The following is a 20,388-nucleotide window of genomic DNA, read 5'->3' on the forward strand; positions in this document are numbered from 1 at the left end:
AGATCACGAGGTCGGGAGTTCAAGACCAGCCTGACCAACATCGTGAAACCCCATCTCTACTAAAAATACAAAAATTGGCTGGGCATGATGGCACACGCCTGTAATCCCAGCTACTCACGAGACTGAGGCAGGAGAATCGCTTGAACCCAGGAGGTGGAGATTGCAGTGAGCCGAGATCACACTACTGCACTCTAGCCTGGGCGACAAAGTGAGACTCTGTCTCAAAAAAAAAAAAAAAAGGAAAGAAAGTTCTAGAATATCTATTATATTCCTCTTTCCCTTTAATTATACACTGATATACAAAATATACATAACTTGGACTCTTTAAAACACAATGCCCAATTTATGAATATGCTGTTAATTTTCAAATTTCAAAGGCAGATTGATGCTCAAAAATATTTGTTTGGGCCTGGCGCGGTGGCTCACACCTGTAATCCCAGCACTTTGGGAAGCCGAGACGGGCGGATCACGAGGTCAGGAGATCGAGACCATCCTGGCTAACGCGGTGAAACTCCGTCTCTACTAAACATACAAAAAATTAGCCGGGAGTGGCGGCGGGCGCCCGTAGTCCCAGCTGCTCGGGAGCCTGAGGCAGGAGAATGGCGTGAACTCGGGAGGCGGAGCTTGCAGTGAGCCGAGATCGCGCCACTGCACTCCAGCCTGGGCGACAGAGCGAGACTCCGTCTCAAAAAAGAAAAAAAAAAAAAAAAAAGAAAAAAAAATTTGTTTGTTGACTGCTAGATAGAAATAGTGTACTTAATTCCCTGCTCCTCCTCATACCTTTTCACTAGAGTTCTAAAAGTCTAAATATTTATACCTGTATTCAACACATCAATTCTATGATGAACAAACTTTTATAGTCGTTTTGCTTGCATTATGTGCGAGGGTTATATTGGGGTTGCATTATAGTGCAGGGGTTGGCAAAACTGGCAGGTGGCCTGTTTTTCTTTTTAAAAAATATTCATAAATGAAAAATAAATAAATAAATGAAATACATGAAAAAGAAAACTTGTAAGCACAGTACAAGGAACTCCCATATACTCTTTTCCCAGATTCACCAGTTGTTTATGTTGTGCTTCTCTCTCTTTCCACACACACACACACACACACACACACACACACACACACACACAGAGTTGGGCCTTCATATCCATGGGCTCACCATCTCTGGATTCAACCAGCTGTGGATAAAAAATATTCGAAAAAAAGAAAGGATGGTTGCATCTGTACTGAACACGTACAGAGTTTTTCCTTTTCATTCTTCCCCAAACAATACAGTATAACAACTTTTTCCATAGCATTTGTTATATTAGGTATTATAAGTAATAGAGATTATTTAAAGTATATGGGAGGATGTGCATAGGTTATATACAAATATGCCATTTTATATAAGCGACTTGAGCATCTGCAGATTTTGGTTTATGTGGGAGGTCCCTGGAACCCATTCTCTGTGGGTACCGAGGGACGACTGTATACACAAACACATATATGCTCAGCCACCCCCACAGATTATATATAATCTCTCAATCCATCTCATATTAGTTCATACTTATACTCTCAATTCCAACTCAGCTCCACAGGGTGTATTTTTGTATCCTCTGTTTCTATATGTGTAAGTCCCCCAATAGTGAGACACTTAGCTTCTATCATCCTCAACATATTTACTCATTTGCTGAAGCTGAAAATACACAGAAGATAGTTTCAAAATTTCTCATCCATGCCACTGTACAAACCTTGTGTGGCCTGTTTTTGTACAGCCAGCAAGCCAAGAACACTTTTTACACTTGTATAGGGTTGTCAAAGCAAAACAAATGAAAAAACAAAGAAGAATATCCAGCTGACACCTTATGTGGCCTGCAAAACCTGAACTATTCCCTCTCTTGTCCTTTACAGAAAAAAGTTTGCTGATCCCTGCATAGTGGCTCCTGGGGGTGTGTGCATGTGCACACACATTTACACGACTATGCTTAAGGAAGCCTTCTCAGCTCCCTTCTTTAAATGATAGATTTTGTCCCCTTGACTACTGTGTTCGACAAGTGATCAGACCAGGCCAGTCCTAGGATGCAAGCCCCCTAACAACTATGGTTGGTCCAAGAGGTGAGCATGTGAAACAATCAGAGGCCTAGTGCCCTTCCCATAGAATTGATATGTAAATATTGGGAAAAAGTTCCTTCTCTTTTCACTGAAGTTGCTAAACTGAGATGAGGTAAGCCTGGACATGTTGTTGAACATCATAGAAGAGATCTGCAGGAGGAGAGATTAGGGCCAACACACAGAGGAAAGAGGGCCTGATCGATGGAGGGTAAGAAGGCACAGACCATGGTATCTGAGACCTGATGTTTGAGGCCAGATCCATTCTTCTCTCTGTGTTATCTGAGTCAGGAATTTCCCTTTGTTGTTTAAACTTATTTGGGTTGTAATTCTATCAGTTGTAAGCAAAATACCTTTTTGTAATTCAAATTCATCACAGTGCTTCCAAAAGTTCAATAAAAAAACTCAACTTTTTCTTTCTTGCTTAATTGGAAAGCTACAATAATAACATATATTACTACCAAATATTGAACACTCAACATTCTAAGCACGGGGCTGGTTGTTTTATAATAGCATTATGAAATATGTATTATTGTGCCACATTATAGAGGAGGGAGCTCAGAGAGTTTAAGTAATTTGATTAAGATTGCTCAGCTAAGTAGGTGGCAAAGCTGAGAAAACATTCACATTCTTTGTGACTCCAAATTTCACATAAATTTTATTGTGATCATAGAATTTAAGTAAAAGACAAAATAGGACCTTATCATGCTCTTCCCTTTTAACACAGCGTAACAATAAGTCAGTACCTATTTCCACATTGGCAGTTTTGGATTTAAATGGAGTGGCATTGTTTTCTCATTGCATATAAATACAAAAACTTAAAACACATGTTAACAACTTGGCTGTTAATGCTTTAGGGACTCAAAACATCATAATGATGTATACAATGGACTGTGCCCCACTATTTGGCTGAGAAATACATACATTTGAAAATGTAGGGATGGTTTCTAACTAACTGTCTTTGATCAGGTTCCCCAGAACCTGAGGCAAGGATTAAGCACTGGTACTTCATTGGGGAGGTGCAAACCCAGGCCACTGAGGAAGAAAGGGGAGCCGTGCAAAGTCACGTGTGATGGTGCATCACAATGAGCCAAAAAAAGACAAAGCAGATTGCTTGACAGATGTGTCCACTTAGTCAGGATATCTGTGGATGTCTGCATACAAGCTATTTGGATAAACCGTGCCTACAAACAATCCACGGAAGGAAGGATGGAGAGAGAATTTATGTGCCTGGCTGTCTCATATCCTGTTTGCCACTGGTTAAGAGTTTGTCCAAAAGGGAGTGAACTCCCTACACTCCTTTTTTTTTTTTTTTTTTTTTTTGAGACGGAGTCTCTCTTTGCCACCCAGGCTGGAGTGCAGTGGCGCGATCTCGGCTCACTGCAAGCTCTGCCTCCCGGGTTCACACCGTTCTCCTGCCTCAGCCTCCCGAGCAGCTGAGACTACAGGCACCCGCCACCACACCCGGCTAATTTTTTTTTGTATTTTTAGTAGAGACGGGGTTTCACCGTGTTAGCCAGGATGGTCTCGATCTCCTGACCTCGTGATCCGCCCGCCTCGGCCTCCCAAAGTGCTGGGATTACAGGCATGAGCCACCGCGCCCGGCCCATGAACTCCCTACACTTCTAAGTTGTATCACCCTGACGCTTTGGTATCCAAGAGAATGTTCCATCCCATCTCCTGTGGAGTAGTGTTCCATTCAAATTCAGTGTAGGAGTCTGGAATGCCAGGCAAGTGCCTGGTAACCTGGCTGCACAGCAGAGGCTAAAGCAAAGCACAAGCACTCCTGAGACAAGTAACTGATTGATTTCAGGTGGTGAAACCACATTAGCCTAAGGGGAGATGGTAGGCCATGAAAGTGGCTGAGGCGGAGCAAGCGTCTGTGGACCCAGATGGTGATGGTACAGAGAGATTCGGAGTAAGCAGAAAAAATGTGATGTCATGTAGCCATCGCATAACCACTGTTAATTATACATTTTCAAGTTCTAATATATTATGCGAAATGATAAACTCCTTAAGGTAATAAGTATTAGTTTACTTTGCATATGCAATAAGATAGCCAACTCAAATTTGGTCTTCATCAGATATTAAAGAATTTTTCTTCAGGTCCAACAGAAATGATTTACTTAAGTCTGAAAATTTACTAAAGCTTACTTTAGGTTGATGCACTAGACTGGTATTTTTCCCTTTTAATGTAGTATACTATTATGAATTAGATCTTTCATCATAGAAACAGCAGCTTCCAATTCTTGAAGACAGTCAGTGGTGAATGGTTATTTAAGTAGTAGCTCATCTGTCAATATAAACTGGATTCAGGGTATACAGGTTGCACGCACACACACACACACACACACACACACCCCAACACACCATACAGTCATACCTTGGTATCCATGAGGGATTTGTTCCAGTACCTCATGTGGATACCTAAATCCATGGATGCCAAGTCCCTTATACAAAATGGTGTAGTATTTGCATATAACTTACACATATCCTCCTTTATACTTCGAATCATCTCTAGGTAACTCATAATACCTAACACAATGCCTACATGTTTGTGTGAATTCAACATAGTACTTGGTGCACGGCAAATTCAAAATTTTGCTTTTGGAACCTTGTGGAAATTTTTGATTTATGGTTGGTTGAATCCACAGATGTGGACACCATGGAGATATATACATGCATACACACAAACATATATATATATATATATATATATATATATATATATATGGTTATGGACATAGATATGGATATTTATGTGTATGTATACACACACCTGAATATTTTATGTGTATATATATAGATATACATATGTGCATGTATATCTATATATATATATAGATATATATATGGGTTTTTTTTTTTTTCATCTCTCCATTGGTAATATGGTTGAAAGTAGAACTTTCTCTTTTCCACCTCTGGCTTCTCATGAGGACACCTATAAGGCTCGACACGGTCACATTGGCTTGACACTTTGTGTCTAGAAAGTTGAAAAAGTCACTGACTGTTTCAAATAATGAAAGTATATTCTCCCTCACAGTCTCAGAGGTGAAATCTGAAAAGTGAAACATTTACAGAGGCACCAGTTGATCTTTCACATGAAGGAGTCTAAAGTTGATAATGCAGTAGGGAATGCAGTCCTATTGTTTTTATCTTCCCCTTCCTGAGCATACATCCAGCTCAGCTGTCATGGGCACCTCTGATGCTCCCTGAGCAGGGATTTTAAATGACTCCACAGCAGACTGGTCTCTGACTGAATCATGTGCAACAAATCTTGGGAATTTTAGTTCATAGCAAGTAAATAGCACTCCTTTAGGGTAAAGACAAATTTTCATATTTACTTGTTAGAGTATTTTCATTTCTCTTATAAATCAAGTTGAACCAAAATGGTTTAGGATTATTTTCTGAGGCAATATGTTTTTGTGGACTTTTGGTCTATGGTCTTAATGATTCCTGCAGAGTCTGACATCTATACCAATATTTTGTCCACCAAAAAAGCAGCCAGCCTTGATGACTGAAAATTCACAGCCATGCGTGCTTGTCCTTAAGCAAAGACTGCTGGGGTGGGGAGAGATGAACAGAAGGTAATGAGATGTGTGTCCTTATCTTAAAATCACTCTATGTTCCCCTTCAAAAACCTCTTTTAAAAGTTTTTTTTTTTAAAGGTTGAGCTCTAATATAATGCTAACATTCATCACAAAACAGTATAATTGCCTCCTCCTACGGTAAACTCTAGCTTAGTGAAGCCAAATGCTGGGAATCGCTTTGCTTAGACTTATAAGATATAGAGGCCAATGGTCAGAAAACCAATTGACATCAGGGATTTAGCTAGTAAAACAACTTCCAGGGAATGGTCCTGGGTCAGATCCATTAAGGCTGATTGTTCACATGTTTTATGCCTTTCCATCTCCATCTGAAGTATAGTCACCTTTACAATGAGGACTTTAGGGGACTACACAACCTTCAGTTGATAAAAAGTAACTCACATTTATGAAGGTTAAAAAGGGGGAAACGAGTTTTAAAACTTTTTACTGCAAATGGTGAAATAAAGTGGGTTTTCAGGTAAATCCTTAATTATTTTCTGGAAACACCCCATTCCCAGAGAATTTTAATTAGAGCCTTGATGTTAGTATTAATAATCATAGGCTTTATTTATGATATTCTACTTGTTAAAACTTTCCACTATAACAAACCAGGTCAACCTTCTGCTTGGCAGACTATTACCAATATTCTCTTGTAACAGAGTGTTGATGTCCAGCCTCCTAGAACCTCTATTTGAAACACATTATCCTGATTTTAAGCCTCAAATTATGGCCAACCCAGCCATTAGTGAAGGAAGGATGATGTTATTACTTACTTTCTAAAGGAAATAATATGTGGGAAATGGGAGAAGGTAAAAGACATTGCTGATTTATTTTTGGAGCACAAACTAAAGGAAGAATGGATTATCAGAGACTTCTTGCCTCTGCTGTGACAGTTTTGCCCCACCATTTGATATTAACATTCATGAAGAGCTATCTATAATTCTCTGGAGCCCAGGAGCAATATCCCTTCCCATCCAGGTAATCCATCACTCTGAAGGGTGGACAGACAATAGGGATGTATGTTTCCTTTATCGCTCCCTGCCAGTAGAGGAAATGACAGTCATACTGAAACTCTTTAATATCTTGCTTGATGTGTAGGAGTGGGTTGATTATTTACCCAGGTTCCTATTCTTCCCAGGGCATGGTCAGCATTCATCCTCTCTGAGATGCAGAGCACAAGAATAGGAGCATCCTTAGGTTGGAGCAAAAACGAATCTGTCTAAATCTGTGGTTACCAAGTAACATATGTATATAAGGTGGAAGGGTGATTGGATGGGGGTTTGCTTGTATATTACAGTCTCTGATACGGAGAATGCTGTATATTTTGCAAAATCATCACTACCACCACTGAAGTTGCAAAATACTAGTCAAGTCTGAGCAAGTATTGTTACTAGAAAAAATGGTTTTCTCCACTGAAGTCCTAGCAGTAACAAAAGATGAGACATTCAGGATTATCCCCTTTCCACAAAAAGCTGCTATGCTATATTGAAGACTGGAGAGATTATGCTTTCACTCAACTACATGCACAGAGCTAAGCATTTTATACATTGTAGGAGTTTGAAAGTTATACTCTGAATGATTAAAGTTAGAAAGGTAATTATGAGGCCTCTGAATTGTCGTTCTTGTTACATGATTAAACTTGCCATGGTCTATTTCTGCCATTTCTTTTTATTGCCTCTTTTCTTTTTTCCCACTCATTTTTTTTTTTTGTATTCACTGACTATAGTGTAATCACACTGTTGGAAACTAGCCTTAACCATGTGGTTGTAAAAGAAAATCCTTGGCAGGTAAGGAAATGGAGACTCAGTGAGGTGAATCCAAGGTGACTCATTTAATAAGTGTCAGAGCCAGGATTCTACCTAAGTTCTACATTCTAGACTTGTGATTTTTCTTCTTCCCTACACTACTGCCAGAGGATATTTATATGGTTTGTACTAAAAAAGTCATCATCTGTGAATTAATTAATGCATCTACTAAACAGGTATTGAAGAGCTCTTTGTATAATGCTGAGCACTGTGGATAAGATGAAGAAGACATGGTTTTCCTGAGGTTTGGAGAAACCACATTCCAGTAGGGACTAAACTACAACACCTGGTAATATCATAAAGCGCTATGAGGACAGAGCCTTTAATTCTGCCTATGCAGTCTGGGAGGCTTCACAGAGGGGGCAGCATTTAAAATTGAACTTGAAAAATAAATAGGAGTTTGTGGTGAAATGGTCTTTGCCATTTAACTATCTGGCATGACCCCAGGAAAACCAATTTAATTTTCTGATACTTAGTTCCCTGTCTGTCTCAAGATTGTTATGAAGATGAAATGAGATTTGAAAACACTTTGAAAACCTGCAGATGACATTATAAGAAGTAGTTTCAAGAACTATGGATCCTAAGGATAAGAGATGAGGCCTGGTCCATTAAAAAAACAGGATGCATGCACTATTTCTAGGAAAAAAAAAAAAAAACAAGCTTTGATGCTATTGTTTGAAAAATCCATAGTCCTTAGTGCAGCTGATATGGGTAGTTATCACTTTTCTATAACACACAGATAAGCCTCTAAGCAAGACTCAGGTAATTCCTAGGAAAACTGCCTGCCAATCAGGGATGGAAATCCACACTAGCATAGAGTAGTAAATGGCATGCCTTACAAATGGTCTTGGGCATCAGCTACTGGGAAGGGCTGTGCTTGGGGTCTAACTCACAAAATATACATTTTTCAGGATAAATTCAGATCTACCATTTTATCTTCTTTTTTATCACTCAGGATAATTGATAGGAAAAAAGGTGCAGAAATATGTCCCCGGGCCACATGAGGCAAGGATGTCACGGTGAAGAGAATGTCTTAATAACAAAAAAATGCAAAGATCGGGGGAGCTAAAGCGGGCTGTTTTGCAGTCTCCAGATAATGGCGAATAATGATTTAAAACTTTGTCTTAGTTCTGTATTAGTCTGTTTCTGTTGCTATAAGGAAATGCCTGAGGCTGGGCAATTTAGAAGTAAAAGAGGTTTATTTGGCTCACAGTTCTGAAGGTTGTACAAGAAGCCTGGCACCAGTATCTGCATCTGATGAGGGGCTTAAGTTGCTTCCACTCATGATGGAAGGCAAAGGGGAGGTGGCATGTGGAGATCACATAGCAGGGAGAGATGGACACGGGGAGAGGGAGAGACAGAGAGAGGGAGAGAGAGAGATGCCAGGCTCTTTTCAACAACTGGTTCTCACAGGAACTAAGAGTGAGAACTCACTCCTCTGAGGGAATGGCACCAAGCCGTTCATGAGGGATCTGTTCCTAGGATCCAAATACCTCCCACCAGGCTCTACCAGCAACACTGGGGATCAAATTTCAACGTGAGACTTGGCAGGGCCAAACTATCCAAACCATGGCACTAAGTTTTCATAAATTATGAGCAGTGTCTAAACCCATCCTTTTCATGTTTGATGGATCAAACAGTAAAGGAATACACTGTATCATGGGTGGGTGTGTGGGTGTGTGTGTGTGTGTGTGTGTGTTCATGTAGTTATAGTCTAAGACCATCTGTCTTTCTTCCAGGGTACTTCTTTTTGTGTATATGCTCTGTATAATGTTAGCTTACACATGATGAGGTACTAGTCCTGAATCAGTTAGCTATTGCCACATAACAAACCACTCTAAAGCTAAGTTGCTTAAAACAACCTCCATTTGTTGAACCATGAGGAGACTCAGGTAGACTCCTCATGAGTCTACAGGTCTGTTGAATGGTTTTTCTGAACTATGCTGGGCTGTCTGGGATTTATATTTCTGTGGTCAGCTGTGTATCATCTAGGACAAAGCTGAGGTTACTTTGATGTCCAGAGGGGAGATTAACAGAGATATAGTTCTGTGGAGTAATCATCTGTGCTAAGGTTATATTTTCTCCATTATAGGGAGGTTAAATTTCTTATTAAAAGGAGTTGTAAAAGCAGGCATTATCTTAGTTTACATAGCCCATGCAGTGAACTAGATCATACTTTATGTGGACTGCTTTGTGAAGCTTCAGGAAGCCCCTTTTAGGTTAATCATTACTTTATTTATTTATTAATTTTGGTCTACCATAAAAGGCAGTGCCTTTGAAACAGCTCCACAACTTAAGTGATTATCAATCATCAATTCTTCATGGTATGACCACTCTGGAAACTTGGTGGGGAATGAGGGGGGCACTGAAAGGTTAAGAAGGCACAAGACAGGAAGGTAAAGATGAAATTCAATCTGATTTCACAGTTTGGCCCTAAGGAATACCCTTAATAGATCCAATGACCTCTTATCAGCCTTAGTTTAGTCCTGTTTTGAAATTAAAGTTAAGAGGGTGGTTAGGATGTTTAATGAGACAGATTGGATGGATGTGATGGAGACTGGTGGAGAAAGGTAGAAGAATCCTAGAGGAAAGCAGAGGCTAGCTAATGCCACAACTAGAGCACTAAGCTTGGGAACATTTAAAATTCTATTTCCTTTCTCCTCTTTTAAAAGAAAATTGTATGTTTAATAGGATATGTGTTAGTATTATACAAAAAAGGAAATAGCTGCTTCTTATAACCGCCTACCAAACCCCTCTAATTATAATTTGGTTTCATAATTATATTAAATCAGGTTGTAATCCCTTAAAACTCAGCACCCTTTACCTGCTAATAGTGCAATCAGTCTAAATGCCATTTATAGTTAGTCTAGAGCTGAAAACAATATTTAAAACCAATTTTCAGTCTCAATTCATGAAAAAAAAACCCCATCACTCTATCTTATTTATAATAAACTCATTCGAGTAGATCCAGTCACAATATAAACAACTGATGGAAAATCCCTAGGAGGTTTTGGCTCATACATTCTGAGCAGACATGCTCTGGAAAACACAGACATTCTCAGAAAACTGCAGTCTGCTGAAAATGCCAGGAGAGTTCAGGAGACTGGACTCTTCATTAGGCCTTGGCATCTTTCATTGTTTTTGCATAGGGAATGGTGTCAACACTTCTTATCTGAACATCTGTATGTCCAACTCTTTTTTTCTAATCCTGTTTCAAATGGACAAGATCTTAGGACACAAGAGAAGATGTGTGCTTGGGACAAAGGTATGTGGATGCTACAACGTGATCCAGATTTTCACCCATGACAGCCGACTCTTGGTGGGTTAAAAAAGGTGGTCAGGCAGTTTCTATGGAGGTCAGGCAGCATGTGAATGACAGCTTGATGTGATAGAGTAGTGAAAGTACAGAGGCTTTGGAGCTAGGTAGACATGCCCGAATTTTGACTCTACTATTACAAGCTGTGTTACCTAAGCAAACTTTGTAATCGTTCTGAGCTTCAGTTCATCAGAAAAATGGAGAAAAATGTATCTATCTCCAAATGTTGCTACGATATTTAGATAATATTACATCTTTCCTCCCTTCCTCCTTCCTTCCTGCCTTTTTTCATCCTTTCTTCCTCGATTTCTTTCATTCAACAACTATTTATTGAACACTGGGCCAGATGCCATCATTGTGCTGTCCATATTTCCTTGGACCCCTTTTTCATTTCTGTGCACAGGACTCCTGGTGTGCTGTTACTCTCAGAAGCCAGCGTCTATGTTGCATTGTCAAAGGTTTGCCCTCAAACTGACAAAGGCCCATTTTGCCTGAATAACTAAAAGTGCCTAGAAATTTACATCCCTCTGTGGGCATCCCTTAAAAAATGATTGATAGGTGGGAAGAAATAAATGCTCCAGTCACAGTTTCCCCTTATGGGGACCACTCTGAGGTGTGACCTAGACTCTCTCCAGAACTTGCCTATGGGACTGAGTCAAAGTTACTATCCTTGGGAATTAATGTACTATCCTTGCTTGATTTCCTTCCCTTCCTAGTCCCATTTCCCTAGATCCCTATTGGTTTCCTGAGAACACCTCCTAATAATCCATTTTCACATGAATCCTTATTTCAGAGTTTGTTTCTGGCAGGCCCACCCGAAGTCACATACCTTTCACATATTCCATATTCTTCTACGTGCTAGGAATGTATGAACGAGTCAGATACAGTCTTACTCTCATGTTTTATTAACTAGAAACACTGTAGTGAGAACCCATGTTAAATAGGTTCCCACGATAAAGACTGCATTTTAGACATTCTGCAGAATTCTACATTTCTTCTAGAGTGGAAAGAGTATAGGTTTCAGAGTTACAACTTCCAAATTTGTGTCCCTACTCATTCACATATTAGCTGAAAAACACTGGGTGGCTGCATTTGACTTACTGAGCCTCACTTTTTCCATTTAAATAAGTTTATTAACACCTGCGGTTCCAGACTCATGGGATTTCTATAGGGAACACTAACAGAATACGTAAAAAGCCTTTTGAAACAGGGCACATAACCCAAACTTTATCACTACCTGGAGATGTTACATCAACAACAAGCAAGAGCTTTGAAAAATAAAAGTACATTGTGTCATTTTTTAGGAAATGTTACATATTTTATAAGGCACTGCTTTACATTTAACTTCAATGTTTTTATCTTTGCTGAATTAAACAAGTGTGATTTGGTAGGGTCAGTACAACATCATAAGCTTGGTATGGTTAAAATGAAGATCAGGCTGATGCATAAAACAGGCAATGCTACGGGTGACAGCAAAATGTAAACACACGTCTTGGGGTTCTGCTGAGTGTAAAGCGCTGAAAAAGAACAGAGTAAGGAAGCAAGTCCCTTGAAGAATCCCTGCCCCTAGCATACCCTACCCACCTATCAGTGCCAAGGAATTAATAGCTGCCTCATGTAACTCCATCTTCTGTGGATGGACTGCCAATCATCCTGTCTCCTTCAATCCTGCAGAAAGATTCCCTTTGACATACTCCATCCTGATGTTAGAGAACCAGGCTCAACACTTTTTTGGAAATCCCTGTGCCTACATGATACTGCTTCTGGAAGCTAAAGCCCTGAGATGCCTGATTTGCTCTTTCCAGAGTTAATTATGTCCACAAATAATTTTGATGGTAAAATCCAAAGTGGGTTAAGCAAAAGGAGATATTTCTTGAATAGATACAAGGATATCTCCAAGATCTTAAGGGCAATACCTACAATCAGGCCTCAGTAGGGACTGGAAACAGGACCTGGAAAGTCAACATAATTCAAGGCAGACCTCTCCTATCTGTATTCATATCTCTCTTTGGAGTATATGGTCTTTTATATCTTCTCATCTCTATTAGTGGCTTCATTTTTTTTTTTATTCCTCAAGGCTGCCATGTTTATGCATGGAATGTCATAGCTGCCTCTAAATGGTGGCCTTTAGTCAAGTTTCTATCAGTTTATAAGATGACTGCCTATAGGTAGTTTTACTGACCTTTCTGTGTCCCAATACCGAATGGCGAAAGAGTTTTTTTTTTTTTTTTTCTGCCAATATAGGTTCTGAATTGGTTTCCCTGAGTTAAGTGTCTACTTTTGGTCCAGTTAGCTGTGGTCAACGAGTGGTGGAAACATGGCAACGACGTGGCTTCAGGGTCTCACTTCTCAGAGGGAGGAGGATTGATGAAGTGGAGCTCAGGATGGGCACATACTCTGAAACATTTACTACAGTGATTCATGTGTATTTCTTGGGTTGCTAGCTATGTTTCCACCACCCACGTTTATTCAGCTCTCAGAAGAAAAATCCCCACAAACCAAGCAGCCAAAGACAAGTTCAACAGAACCATCTGGACTCCACAAAATTTGACATCATATTGGCTTATCTTAAACCCATTCTTTTGAAACTTAGTCTTTTGACAGTTGGTTCCCAAGCATGGAGGACTACATTTATATACAAAAGGGTACTATTAAGGCCTTTTACTAATATACAATCTTTGATTATTCTGGTATATTTTTCAAACGGATTTCTAAAAACTTTTATTTCATTATACTCTTGGTATATTCCTGTGAATTTTGGTGGGACATCCATTTCAGTGAAGAATAAACAAGCCTGCATCGCTGTCAACTATTACATCAGCACAGAAATTGGCCTCATTAAAGCTGAGATGAGCTTTAATTTCTACAATCCGATGCATGTTTTATGGCTAAAGTAAAATAAGATATAAAGGAGAAAAGAAGGAGAAAGAGAATCCGCTTTTGTGGCTCCAACAGATCTTTCCAGTTGGTTTTCTCTTAAAGCCCTCTGGGTTGGGGGGCGGGAGGAAACACTATTTCTTTCCAGCAAGCTGCACTTGCAAGAAGCTATGGGAAGTTATTGTTCTCTACCAGAATGCCACTGCTTCAAAAGATGAATCCAATCTTACAAGACAGCCAAGTTCTTTTGTCTTCACAGAAAGGAGCCTATAGGCCTAGAACCCAGCAGATGTGGTCATTTTAAAGAGCTTGGAAACTTTCAGGTGGGTTGAGATGTGACTGGGCTGTGGGCAGGACCATGGAATCAGCCATGCACATCATTCAGTTTTGGGAGTGGAGAGACTTTCTTACTTAAATCAAGGCTTTAAAATACAACATCTCCTACCTCAGGCAAAGCTTGGACAAAGTAGAGATGCTTTTTTATGGCTTTGAAAGGAACAATAAACCCTGACAATTTTCTCCTAGGTATGAAGACTCTTGCTCTTACTCTCATGAGGGCAGACCCGTGGAGACCAGAGGTGAATACAAGATTTTGTGAATCAGGGGTCAGAACTGGGCTTGCCCTGCCAAAGCTTGCATGGAAGTTGTCATGCTTGTTAGCAAGCTGTTTCAGTAGAAGCCTGGATCCTTTCCATCTGCCACTCCAGGTCCACCTTCTGCTTTTTTCCCATCCTGCTCTGTCCTAGCAGGTTGATTCTTATTGTCTGCTCCTATGGGTTCCCTTGCTTTTTAGCCCCTAGTTGATTTTGGCCAATGAAGCCCCAGGAAGAGCTAGGTAGGTAGGAGGAGAGGAGAATGAGATCAGGGTTTTTATTCCCTCATCTCCTTCCCTGCCCAGTCATTGCCAGTTGGCTGCTTCTACTGAAGGCTACAACTCCTGTTAGATTGCCTGTGCCCTTGCCTTCTCAGGCATAAGAGTCGTAACAGCTTCTTTATATGCTATTCCCAGAGTATTGGATTATCCATTGTTGCGTTCCTTTTAATAGTCCTTTGTTAAGCTCACACCATTTGAATGTGCCTGTCTCTTTACTGCCAGGCTCCTGCTATACAAGTAGGAATAATGCTCACCTCTCAGGGGAGGAGGATTGATGGGTTCCTCTCGCCATATCTGCTTCCAGCACTCTAACCTGCTTCATGTTCAGACAAAAAAGTCAAGCAATGTGGTATTTTTTTCAGGAATACTGGAAGGATGTTCTGCAAAAAATACCTTCTATGCCCCACTTCCCTTGTAATGTCTTTATTAGGAGATTAAATCTTTCATTCTATTTACAGATAAGGTTTTAATTGCAAAGATCCTTAGGAGAGGCATCATACCCCATTCAATAGTTTAAGAATAATTGAGAGGATTAACATTAGGTTCTAGATATTGAGAACAAAAAGGTTGTCCCTGATCTCAAGGAGTTTATACTGTAGGCCAATAATTGATACTAAATTCTTTCTTGAGGATTCAGGGGATCATAGCAGACGGGAGGCAGGACTAGATTGCAGCTCCAGATAGAGCAGCACGCGGAGGCTTGCATTGTGAATTTTAGCTCCAGATCCACTGCAGGAAGAAACCAGCAATCCCAAGAGAACCCATAGACCCTCTGAAGGAAACGGACTGCTCCTGCAGGGCCCGAGAGACGCCCCAAATACTGTGAGTGCCCCAATTGTGAAGGTGGGAAAGGGAGACTGCTTCTCCCGAATCACTGGAGAAGCTGAAGGTCTGTTTGCAGGAGAAGTTTCCAGCTTTACCTGGAGCTGAGTCAAGTTAGAGAGAAGGGGTGAAATACAAGGGTAGAGGAAGCAGCAGAAAGGCCCTGGGAGCTCACTGGGTCCCCAAGCAGCCCATTCCTGCCTGGCACCACAGGGATCCATTGGGAGGGTGGCCAGAGGAACAGGGGGTAAAACTCCACAGGGAGAAGGAATTCTCTAGCTGAACTTTGTAACAATTTGAGCGAGGAGAGAAGCCTCCTAGCCAGAACTCGGGGGAGGGCAAAAATTGGGTATGCAGACTTCACAGGCAGAGGAAGAACTAAAGCCCTTTTCTCTCACAGCTGGGAGGCAGATAGCCTGGGGCAAGTTTTCAAGTCAATCTTGCCCTCCACCTGGAAAAAGACTTGGGGCTGTTGGTGGGGGGCACAGTGGGAGTGAGACTGGTCCTTCAGTTTGCATGGGAGCTGCGTGAGGCCTGTGACTGCTGGCTTTCCCCCACTTCGCTGACAACCTGCATGACTCAGCAGAGGCAGCCATAGTCCTCCTAGGTACACAACTCCAGTGACTTGGGAATCTCACCCCTATCCCCCACAGCAGCCGCAGCAAGACCCACCCAAGGAGAGTCTGAGCTCAGACACACCTAGCCCCACCCCCACCTGATGCTCCTTCCCTATCTACCCTGGTAGTAGAAAGCAAAGGGCACATAATCTTGGGAGTTCTAGGGCCCCACCCACTGCCGGTCCGTCTCCACACTACTACAGCTGATGCTTTCTGGAAAGCGCCACCTCCTGGCAGGAGGCCAACCAGCACAAAAATAGAGCGTTAAACCACTAAAGCTAAGGAACCTTGCAGAGTCCATTGCACCCTCCGCCACCTCCACTGGAGCAGGTGCTGGTATCCGTGGCTGAGAGATCCGTAGACGGTTCACATCACAGGACTCTGTGTGGACAACCCCCAGTACCAGCCCAGTAGACTTGCTGGGTGGTTAGACCCAGAAGAGAGACAACAATCACTGCAGTTCGGTTCACAGGAAGCCACATCTATAGGAAAAGAGGGAGAGTACTACATCAAGGGAACACCCCATGGGACAAAAGAATCTGAACAACAACCTTCAGCCCTAGACCTTCCCTCTGACAGAGTCTACCCAAATGAGAAGGAACCAGAAAACATGGTTCCTGAATTCCAGAAAGAATTCAGGAGGTTAGTTATTAAGCTAATCAGGGAGGGAACAGAGAAAGGTGAAGCCCAAAGCAAGGAAATCCAAAAAATGATACAAAAGTGAAGGGAGAAATATTCATGGAAATAGACAGCTTAAAGAAAAAACAATAAAAAATTCAGGAAACTTTTGACACACTTTTAGAAATGCGAAATGCTCTGGAAAGTCTCAGCAATAGAACTGAACAAGAGAACAAATAAATTCAGAGCCCGAAGACAAGATCTTCTAATTAACCCAATCCAACAAAGAAAAAAGAGTAAGAAAATATGAACAAAACCTCCAAGAAGCCTGGGATTATGTTAAATGACCAAACCTAAGAATAATTGATGTACCTGAGAAAGAAGAGAATTCTGAAAGCCTGAAAAACATATTTGGGGGAATAATCAAGGAAAACTTCCCTGGTCTTGCAAGAGACCTAGACACCCAAATACAAGAAGCACAAAGAAGATCTGGGAACTTCATCACAAAAAGATCTTCGCCTAGGCACATTGTCTTCAGGTTATCCAAATTTAAGACGAAGGAAAGAATCTTAAGAGCTGTGAGACAGAAGAACCATGTAACCTATAAAGGAAATCCTATCAGATTAACAGCAGATTTCTCAGCAGAAACCCTACAAGCTAGAAGGGATTGGGGACCTATTTTCAGCTTCCTCAAACAAAACAAGTATCAGCCAAAAATTTTGTATCCAGTGAAACTAAGTAACATATACGAAGGAAAGATACAGTCGTTTTCAGACAAACAAATGCTGAGAGAATTGACCATTACCAAACCACCACTACAAGAACTGCTAAAAGGAGTTCTAAGTCTTGAAACGAATCCTGGAAACACATCAAGACAGAACCTCTTTAAAGCATAAATCACACAGGCCCTATACGACAAAAATATAAAAGCAAAAACAAAAAACAAACAAAAAACCAAAGTACACAGGCAACAATGAACACAATGAAAGCAATGGTACTTCACATTTCAATAGCATCATTGAATGTAAATGGCCTAAATGCTCCATTTAAAAGATACAGAACTGCAGATTAGATAAGAACTCACCAACCATCTGCTGCCTCAGGAGACTCACCCAACACATAAGGACTCACATAAACTTAAAGTAAAGGGGTAGAAAAAGGGATTTCATGCAAATAGACACCAAAAGCAAGCAGGGGTAGCTATTCTTATATCAGACAAAACAAACTTTAAAGTGGGCAAATTCAGGTTCTCCGGCACCGTAGTGGTAGTCGCTGGCCCAAGTTAGAGGCCAACTGAGAAGTCTTCATGCCTCAGATTTGTTGACCTACAGAATGCTTCAATATCCATATTTTTGTAGAATGTATAAAGAATGTCTTTCATGTTGTTTGGAATCTGGCATACCTAATTTAGGTGTCTGGCCAAAAAGAATACATACTACAGCAGAAAAATATAAAGAATATGAAGCCCAGGAGCAAACAGATCAAACTCAAGCCCAAGAGTTAAACAGATCTCAAGATAGAGGTTTTGAAACTATGGCTAAATTACATATTCCAGTAACGGTGGATGAAGTTGTTCATTGTTTGTCACCACAAAAAGGACAGGTTTTTCTAGATATGATATTTGGTTCAGGAGGGCACACAAAAGCTATTCTACAGAAGGAGTCAGATATTGTTCTGTATGCCTTGGACAGAGACGCAACAGCTTATGCATTAGCTGAACATCTTTCAGAGTTGTATCCTAAACGAATCCGAGCTATGCTGGGCTAGTTCAGCCAGGCTGAAGCCTTATTAATGAAGGCTGGAGTGCAGCCAGGGACTTTTGATGGAGTTCTTATGGATCTTGGGTGTTCCTCCATGCAACTCGATACTCCCGAAAGAGGTTTTTCCCTTCAGAAAGACGGCCCCTTAGACATGAGGATCATGAGGATGGATGGTGGCAGGTACCCTGACATGCCCACTGCTGCTAATGTTGTGAACGCTTTAGATCAACAGGTACTTGCATCTATCCTAAGAACATATGGGGAAGAGAAGCATGCCAAGAAAATCGCTTGAGCACACAGCATCTACCCCATCACCAGAACCAAGCAGCTTGCCAGCATCATCACAGGAGCATTTCCTCCCTCTGCTATTTATGCACGAAAAGACTTGCTACAACGATCTACTCATATTGCCACCAAGACTTTCCAGGCTCTTCGCATATTTGTGAACAATGAGCTCAATGAACTCTACACAGGACTGAAGACAGCTCAGAAGTTTCTGAGACCTGGTGGTTGCCTTGTTGCCCTCTCCTTCCATTCACTAGAGGATTGCATCGTCAAAAGATTTTTGCTTAGAATAAGCACGACAGAAAGGTTTAACCTAAGTGTTAGACAGCAAGTGATGAAAACACTGCAACTGGGTTCAGATCATGAAAACATGGAAGAAGTCTCTATGAGAAGAGCTCCTTTAATGTGAGAATTGATACACAAGAAGGTACTTAGTCCACAAGATCAGGATGTACAAGATAATCCTAGAGGGTGCTCAGCCAAGCTTAGAGGAGCTATCAAATTATAAGTTACCATCATCTTATTCTTCAAATTTTTTTCTCACAATTTCTCTAATCTTTACTCGTGTTATGTTCCTGAACGCCTTGATATAGGTTTAAGTGTGGGACAGTCTGAAAAGTGATAGCATTTAGCATTTTTTTCCCCTCAAAAAGAAACTGTAGGAAATATTACCATGACAGAGAAAGTTCCACTCAGGGAGCAGCAGCATCTCAAGACTGGAAAAATGTGTTAATCTTTACATCATATTGGACTCTTGAAATGCAGTCCTTCCTCTGGCCGGGAAATTTTATTTAAATAATACTATGTTGTGTTTATCTAAATATGTAAACTCAAGCTGTCAAATCATGCCTGCATGTCCTAAATTTTGAACTTAGATATTTGCAACAGTCTTTCTCTGGCTCAAATGATGATGATTATGGATGAATTTTAATGTCCCTACTTGTGAATAATTACTATAGCTTTGTCAAATGTAGGCTTTTTACAAATTTTAAATTTTAAAATATTAGTTTCAATACATGTTATACTGATAAAATTTCATTTTTCAAATTATAGTCTATTATTTCAAAGAGATTTTTCAGTACGATATGGGCCATTTTGTTCATATATAGCAAAGTAAAAATGTAAAATCCTTACAGCGAATTGTTTGACAAAACTTATATTTCATGTCAATTTATTTAATAATAGCTCACAATGCCTTTAGTACATAATAAAGTCTTTTATTAGAATCTTATATGTTTTAATTGAGCTAATCAAAATAATTCAGCCAAGTCTATTCGAAATAGAAAACTATTTAATATAGTAAAATCAATGCTCCCTTAATGGTGTTACAAAGATATGGTAACTCTAATAAGGGTAAAAGTTTATTCAAGAAAAGAGTACTTGGTAGAAGATTCTTTAACAAATTGATGAGATTGATTCATAATTCACATGTCAACTTTTTATACGTAATATGTACTTCTAATTTATTCAGTTATTCATCAATAACTGAAAGCAAAGTAAAAAGGTAAAATCAAGCAAGTACTGAACTTGTCATTAGAAAAGCAAAGATAAGTACAATATACATGGCCCACAGGACATGTCCTGTAGAGTTTAGTAGAGGAAAATTATGTTAATTATAATCACAAAAATCAATATAAAATGGACATAGTGGCAAACACTACAAACAAGTCGTACATGGTACTGTAAGAGCATCTAGTAAGGATTTTATCTGTTGTCAGAAAACAGGTATGAGAACA

General features: G+C 40.3%; 1 pseudogene; it reads left to right on the forward strand.

Moving 5' to 3' along the window:
* The first annotated feature begins 17,939 nt into the window (after window positions 1–17,939).
* LOC101137022 (12S rRNA N4-methylcytidine (m4C) methyltransferase-like) lies at window positions 17,940–19,078 on the forward strand (annotated as a pseudogene).
* Window positions 19,079–20,388: the final 1,310 nt, after the last annotated feature.

This window comes from Gorilla gorilla, chromosome X (assembly GCF_029281585.2).
Source record: "Gorilla gorilla gorilla isolate KB3781 chromosome X, NHGRI_mGorGor1-v2.1_pri, whole genome shotgun sequence".
Taxonomy (NCBI): domain Eukaryota; kingdom Metazoa; phylum Chordata; class Mammalia; order Primates; family Hominidae; genus Gorilla; species Gorilla gorilla.